General features: G+C 38.3%; 1 non-coding gene across 1 annotated transcript; it reads right to left on the bottom strand.

Moving 5' to 3' along the window:
- Nucleotides 1-5686: 5686 nt before the first annotated feature.
- Nucleotides 5687-5828, bottom strand: LOC112309425 (small nucleolar RNA SNORA29). Its single transcript, XR_002975236.2, has one exon. It is a non-coding gene; the product is annotated as a small nucleolar RNA SNORA29 (small nucleolar RNA).
- Nucleotides 5829-8428: the final 2600 nt, after the last annotated feature.

Below are 8428 nucleotides of genomic sequence, written 5' to 3'. Positions count from 1 at the left end.
TGAGGGCCACCTTTTCATCCCAGCTGTCCTGAGTTCAGTGAATGTTTGTCTGTGTGGACTCTTAGGCTAATTTTTTTACTTTGTTAACAAGAGCAACTTAAATTTGAAGATGATAGGAAAACTTTCTGGAGTTTGTCCTATAAAACTGCCATTTAAGATTTTTTTGCTCTCTGCCCTTGACTCTTTGGCTTCACTTTATCTGTTTTTCTGGAGGAAAAAAAAGAAAAAGAGAAAGAATTTCTTGGCTGCAGGAGTGCAAACAGAAGTCCCAAACTTGTCTTGCCCTCAGCAACAGACCCAAGGAATCCTGCTGTGATACTCCTGGGTTACCCAGGTAGCTCAGTCAGAATCTTCCAGCATTGGAAAGTATATAGAGTTAGTGAATACCATCGATTTTTCTGTTTTTTTAAAATAATATTTTAAAATCTTAAAACACTTGTTTGGTATATATATACAGGGAGAAGGCATGTCTAGCAGTGCAGGTTTTTCCTGAAAAGTGTCACGAGTTTTTAGATCCTCTTCTTCCTCCCCTGGTCTCCATTTCCCTTTTCTTCCCCTCCCCCCTCCCCCCTCCCCTCTCCCCGCCCTTTCCTATTATTTTTTCAAAGTGGCTGTCCAGGTTCAGTCCTTGCTATTTTGGCAGGTTCCCTGTGCTTCCCAAGGGCTCCAGCATTACTTCTCAGCAGCAAAGTTACACAAGTCCTGCTTTTTTAAACTCCTAAAGAGGTCTCCAATCCACCCCCTTTCCTCAGGTCCACAGTCATCTACCTGGCTCAAGCCACCCTTGTCTTTGGCCTAGAGAAGTTCATGAACACCTTCCATGAAAGAACATTTGAGTGAGAATAAGCTGAGTGTTTTTGTCCTATTTCCAAAATGACTACTAAGCAGAAGAGTGGCAAACATCCTAGGACAATGTAGTTAATTGCCTTTCACAACATTCCTTGGAGTGAAAAGCCTTCTTAATACTTTGGTGGTGTTCCCAGTGAAGAGATAAGCTGAAAACAATAATTAGGATTTCTAGCAAGATTCAAAATAGTCATTCAAAAGAGCCAGTCTTCCATCCACAACAAAATAAGAGCTAACAACACTTTTATTTTTTCATTTTTGTTTTTAAAATCTTGTATTTATTAATGAGAGAGAGAGAGACATCCATTTGTTGTTCTACTTATTTATGCATTTATTGGTTGATTTTTGTATGTGCTCTGATTGGGGATTGAACCTGCAACCTTTACATATTGGGATCACTTTTGTTTCTAGTACAAGCATAATAAAATATTATATGTTTTCATATCATTATGTTTTTTGTTTTATTCAACAAACCTTATATAGCACTTAGTATGTTTAATCTCTGTTTTAGGACTTTACAAATATTAACCTATTTAATAAATAACATAAAAAGTGGAAGTCCTTCATACTACCACTCTCCGAAGATGGTCATGCTCAATCATTTCAGGTATTTTTCTACAGCTTCTTTTTTTTTTTTAATGAGCATGTATTCCTGTTTCATGTTGTTGCTATAATTAGTATCCTTATTTGTATTACAGTGGACTAACACTCTTGCAATTTGCTGTTTTCATTTGGCTATATAAGGATGGAGCAAAAGTAGATTTATAGTTGTATGGAAAAAGACACGCAGGTTGTGATTATTAAAGTAGCTTTATTAAATATATGTTTTGCATACTCACAACTATAAACCTACTTTCGCTCCACCCTATATATATATCTTGGATATCTTTTTATATGAGCACATCTAATTGTACATCATTGTGTTCAAGAGTTGCAGTTTTCCACTATGTGAATAAACTATGGTTTATTAACCACCTTTGTATTGAAGCAAATTTGTGCTCTTTACATCTTTTCACTCATAAACTTTGCATAGTATGAGAGTACTTTTGAAGGCTAAATTCCTAGGACTAGAGGGGCTGGTTCAATGTATTTTCAGATTGTTCTCCAATATATATCTTCTCTGGCCGTGTATCAGTGTACCTGTGTCCTCATACCCTTGTTGATACTGGACATTATAAATTAAAAAAATTACCAAATTGATAGGCAAACAATAATAAAAAATATATATGTTACTAAGAGTGATTTTTGACTGTTATGCTGTAAAAAATTTTAAAATATGCAATACCTGACTATTTAGTGAGGGGCATTTTTTCCTTAGGTTGTAAAAAAAAAAGGGTAACAGCCAATACAACAATAGCCACCCAGTGCGTCAGATTGGCAAACAAATATATTTTGTGGTGTGCTGCAGAATTTTAGTAATTAGTTTATGTGTGCAATGAAGTGAAAAAGGTTGAAAATCATTGTACTAAGGTAGTGATGATGAAGAAAGAAGAAGAATTAAGAGGTACAAATGATAGCTAATGGAGACAAAAAATCCACATGGAAGCCTGGGTCAAAGTCTAGAGGAAAAGAGACTTAAATCTCAGCATTTAGAGTACTGTACTTGATGTTTGGTTGCTCTTTGCAACTATATACATGTAAGTCTGGAATATTTTTTTTACACTAACTTTATTATATAAGCTCTATCCAAGAGAAAGTCAGCTGTTATGTTTAGCGCAATGCTGGCACATAGTACGTGCTCGATGACTATATATTTTTCTTTATATTTTCTGGGGGTGACCCTGGTAAAGAGAGAATGAATAACAACTGCTAGAATCCATCTGCTTTCTTGGATTATAGAGTTTTAAACATTAAAAAATTAATCATGGTATTTTATGCAATTATTAAAATAGAAAAATGGCGCCCTGGCTGGCATGTCTCAGTGGATTGAGCACCTGTCTGAAAAACAAAGGGTCATTGGTTTGATTCCCAGTCATGGCACATGCCTGGGATGCAGACCAGGTCCCCAGTAGGGGGCGTGCTAGAGGCAACCGCACATTGATGTTTCTCTTCCTCTCTCCCTCCCTTCCTCTATGCCTATAAATAAATAAAAAATCTTTAATAAAAAAATAGAAAAGTGTCTCATGTTCAAGTTATCACATTAATTTTTTTCTGTATTTTTGTTGTTGTCCAAGTACAGTTGTCTCCATTTTTACCTCACCATGCCCTCACACCTCCCAATCCCTGCCTCCCAGCCTCCAGCCTACCACCTTTGGTTTTATATTCCTTGATACAAAAGAGCCCTTCCCCTCTTTTCCTCCATTATCTTTTTCACCCCTCCCCTCTGGTTACTGTTAGTTTGTTCTTTATTTCAATGTCTTTGGTTATATTTTGTTTGCTTGTTTGTTTTGTTGATTAGGTTCCACTTATAGGTGAGATCATATGGTATTTGTCCTTCACCACCTGGCTTATTTCACTTAGCATAATGCTCTCCAGTTCCATCCATGATGTCATGATGGGTAGGAGCTCCTTCTTTCTTTCTGCTGTACAGTATTCCATTGGGTAAATGTACCTTAGTTTTTGTATCCACTCATTTACTGATGGACATTTAGGTTGCTTCTAGCACTTGGCTATTGTAAATTGTGCTGCTATGAACATTGGGGTGCATAGGTTCTTTTGGATTGGTGTTTCAGGATTCTTAGGGTTTAATCTGAGCAGTGGAATTACCGGGTCAAAAGGCAGTCCCATTTTTAGTTTTCTGAGGAAATTCCATGCTGTTTTCCACAGTGGCTGCACCACTCCGCATTCCCACCAACAGTGCACTAGGGTTCCCTTTTCTCCACAGCTTCACTAGCACTTGTTTGCTCATTTGTTTATTATGGCCATTGAGGCTGGTGTGAAGTGGTATCTCATTGTGGTTTTAATGTGCATCTTTCTAATGGCTAGTGATGCTGAACATCTTTTCAAATGTCTCTGGGCCCTCTGAATGTCCTCCTTGGAGAAGTGTCTATTCAGGTCCTTTGCCCATTTTTTAATTGGGTTGTTTGTCTTCCTGGAGTGGAGTCGTGTGAGTTCTCTATATAATTTGGAGATTGACCCCTTGTCTGAGGTATCATTGGCAAATATATTTTCCCGTACAGTTGGTTCCCTTTACATTTTACTGCTGTTTTCTTTAGCTGTGCAGAAACTTTTTATTTTGATGAGATCCCATTGGTTTATTCTTTCCTTTATGTCCCTTACTCTAGGGGACATATTGGTGAAAATATTGCTGCATGGAATAGCTGAGATTTTCTTGCCTATGTTTTCCTCTAGGACTTTTATGGTGTTGTGACTTATATTTAAATCTTTTATCCACCTTGAATTTATTTTTGCATATGGTGTAAGTTGGTGATTGAGTTTCATTTTTTTTGCATGTACCTGTCCAGATATCCCAACACCATTTGTTGAAGAGGCTATTTTTACTCCATTTTATGCTTCTGCCCCCTTTCTCAACTATTAATTGAGCATAGAAACTTGGGTTTATTTCTGGGCTCTCTATTCTATTCCATTGGTCTATGTATCTGTTCTTATGCCAGTACCATACTGTTTTGATTATAGTGGCTTTGTAATATAGTTTTATATTAGCTATTGTGATCCTTTCTACTTTGTTCTTTTTTCTTAAAATTGCTGAGACCATTTGAGATCATTTATAGTTCCATATACATTTTTGAAATGTTTATTCTATATCTGTAAAATATGTCATTGGTATTTTAATAGGGGTTGCATTGAATCTATAAATTCCTTTGGGTAATATGGACATTTTGATGATGTTAATTCTTTCAATCCATGAACATGGTATATGCTTCCATTTATTTGTGTCTTTCTTAATTTCTTTCTTCCATGTTGTTGTGTAGTTTTCTGAATACAGGTCTTTTACCTCCTTGGTTAGGTTTATTCCTAGGTACTTTATTTTTCTTGTTGCTATACCAAATGGGATTTTTTTCCTGATTTCTGATTCTGATATTTCATTGTTAGTGTATAAAAATGCCTTCTATTTCTGAATATTGACTTTGAATCCTGTTGTTTTATCAAATTCACTAATTAGGTTGAGTGATGTTTTGGTGGAGACTATAGGGTTTTCTATGTACACTGTCATATCCTCTGCAAACAGTGATAGTTTTACTCCCTCATTTCCAATTTGGATGCCTTTTATTTCTTTTTCTTGTCTGATTGCTGTGCCTAGGACTTCCAATGCCATATTGAATAGGAGTGATGAAAGCAGACATCCTTCTCTTGATCCTGATCTTAGTGGGAAAGCTTTTAGTTTTTGCCTGTTGAGTATGATGTTGGCTGTAGGTTTCTCCTATATGGCCTTTACTGTGTTGGGGTTTGCTTCCTCTACTCCCACTTTGCTGAGTGTTTTTAATCACATTTATTTATTGACTACCAGCTGAAAAGCTGTGCTTGTGTGTATAAGTGATGTGTATATAACAGGTAATTATGACATACCGCAATAACTGCTACAATAGAAACATGAAAAATTTTCTTGATCTTAACAGATCAAATACTCAATCCCAGTCTCCTGTTTTTACCCACTATTCCATGCTCCTAATAAAAATAACATTTATATTTTTGTTATTTTTGGAATATCAATATAGATAAGTATTCATGTCCTGTGCTCTGTAGCATATTGTGTATCTTACATACACAGGCTCACCTTTCCCACCTTCCTGAGACAAGCTCCTGCCATCATCTGCCCTGGTTCTAGTGTCTTCCCTCTTATTGCTTCTATGCCAGAGATCATTGACAACTCAAGCCATTTAAAAATATATTTTATTGATTATGCTATTACAGTTGTACCATTTTTTTCCTTTCCATTTTTCTTCCCCCGTTCAGCCATTTCATACAGAGGGGGAGGACACAGGTAAATCCTCCCTCCTCAGATCATGGCTGCTTTAGTCTGTCCCATAAACATAGCCACTGAAATCCATGCTGAGGAGAAAACGTGGCAGTCAAATGGAATACAGTTGTCCCATTTTTTGCTCCCCTTTATTCCCCTCCAGCCTTCACCTCTCCTCCAACCAGCATTGACCCACCTTAGTTCATGTCCATGGGTCGTACATATAAGTTCTTTGGCTTTTCCATTTCCCATACTATTCTTAACCTCCCCCTGTCTATTTTGTACATACCATTTATGCTTCTTATTCCCTGCACCTTTTCCCTCATTCTTCCCACTCCCTCTCCTTGCTGATAACCCTCCATGTGATGTCTATTTCTGTGATTCTGTTCCTGTTCTAGTTTCCTTAGTTTGTTTTTGTTTTTGTTTTTAGGTTCAGTTGCTGATAGTTGTGAGTTTGTTGTTATTTTACTCTTCATAGTTTTGATCATCTTCTTTTTCTTAGATAAGTCCCTTTAAGATTTCATGTAATAAGGGCTTGGTGATGACGGACTCCTTTAACTTGACCTTATCTGAGAAGCACTTTATCTGCCCTTCCATTCTAAATGACAGCTTTGCTGGATACAGTAATCTTGGATGTAGGTCCTTGCCTTTCACGACTTTGCATACTGCTTTCCAGCCCCTTCTTACCTGTAAGGTTTCTTTTGAGAAATCAGCTGAAAGTCTTATGGGAACTCCTTTGTAGGTAACTGTCTCCTTTTCTCTTGCTGCTTTGAAGATTCTCTCCTTGTCTTTAATCTTGTGTAATTATGATGTGCCTTGGTATGTGCTTCCTTGGGTCCAACTTCTATGGGACTCTCTGAGCTTCCTGGACTTGCATGTCTATTTCCTCTGCAAGATTAGGGAAGTTCTCCCTCATTATTTTTTCCAATAAATTTTTAATTTCGTGCTTTTCCTCTTCTCCTTCTGGCACCCCTATGATTTGGATATTGGATCCTTTGAAGTTGTCCCTAAGCCTCTCCTCGTTTTTTTGACTTCTTGTTTCTTCATTCTGTTCTAGTTGAATGTTTGTTTCTTCTTTCTGCTCCAAATCATTGATTTGAGTCTCAGTTTCCTTCCCATCACTGTTGGTTCCCTGTACATGTTCCTTTATTTCATTTTGCATAGCTTTCACTTCTTCCTCTATTTTTGGCTACCATACTCAACCATTTCTGTGAGCATCCTGATTACCAGTGTTTTGAACTCTGCATCTGAGAGGTTGGCTATCTCTTTATCACTTAGTTCTATTTTTGGAGCTTTGACCTGTTCTTTCATTTGGGCCTCATTTTTTTGTCTCAGCGCACCTGTTATAAGTGGCAGAGCCTTTGGTGTTTGCCAGGATGGGGTGACCCAAGTCGCTGCATTGTTACACTGTAAGAGGGGGAGGGGTCAGAGAGGGAACGATGCCACTTGCTTAGCTCTTGGCCGGCTTTTAGTCACTTCCTCCACTACCCACAAGCAAATTGGGCCCTTCTCCTGCTGATTCCAGTGTGGGTGAGTTTGTGTACATTCTAGGACCCTATAGGTGTCTCCAACAAACTCTCCTGTGAGGCTGGGAGTTTCTCCTGTCACTGCAACCTCCACAGGTGTTTTTCAGTCAGAGGTTTTGAGGCTTTATTTCCTGTGCTGGTACTCTGGGTTGCATAGTCTGTCTCGCTCCCCTGTTGTTCCTCCCAGTTTGTCCTCACAACTGTGTGACTCTACTACCCGCCACCTTTGCCACGAGTCCTCTCTGCTTCGGTTGCCCATCTCTGCCCCTCCTACCAGTCTGGGTGAATGTTTCTTCTTTAAATCCTTGGTTATCAGATTTCTATATGGTTCGATTTTCTGGAAGTTCTGGGTTTTTGTTTGTTTGTTTTAATTTGTTGTCCTCCTTTTGGTTGTGTGAGGAGGCAAAGTGTATCTATCTAAACCTCCATCTTGGCTGGAAGTCTGACAACTCAAGCCATTTGAAAATGTTACATTTGGAAGATGTACTTACTGGTGCTGTCTCTTAACCCATTTAGAAAGATGAGGGTCATTATCATGCCCGTCTTTTACTTTAGATGGTTGATGTCCTCTTTCTAATCAATCAATCAATCAGTCAATGATCTCTTGTGGATGGTGGCTGTTGTCTGTTGTACATTGTAACAGCTTAGCTAAATCAACCCTTATTAATTAGTCACTAATTTGTACTGTGTACCAACAACTGTTTTCACTAAGTGGTAGCTGCATTAATTGATGGGGGATAATGAGCCCCTCCATAATTACAAAGACACACTGCTCCTTACCCTCTGTAGATGATCCCTTGTAGGTGAAGGGCCACAGAGGGAAGTCTGGGATAGGCACAGGCTGGCAGAGTCTAATTTGTTTTTAACCTACTTTTAAAGAGTTGTTTAATTAATGTGAGATCAGCATCTTGAAGCCTTGAGCAGGTGCATATACACATTTGTAACCAGCTGTGTAATTGACCACAGTGGAACAAGCTAGGGCTGAGGATACAGACCTCACTAATTACCTACTTGCTCTCCTACCTGTGGTTTTAAAAAGGCCTGTTCTGTGCAGGATTCTCTCAATCTATCTGGAAGGCCATATTGTGTTGAGATGAGTGCAAATTCTAGGTCTTTGAGCAAAAATTTGTAAATGGGCTTATTTCTGCTCACTACACTGCTGCTCCTTTTTCTTGTTTGTTTGCTTTTGTAGCCTTTC

Source organism: Desmodus rotundus, chromosome 3, assembly GCF_022682495.2.
Source record: "Desmodus rotundus isolate HL8 chromosome 3, HLdesRot8A.1, whole genome shotgun sequence".
In the NCBI taxonomy this organism is placed as follows: Eukaryota; Metazoa; Chordata; class Mammalia; order Chiroptera; family Phyllostomidae; genus Desmodus; species Desmodus rotundus.
The sequence above is the reverse complement of the archived record's forward strand: the minus strand, read 5'-3'. Positions and strand labels throughout refer to the sequence as shown.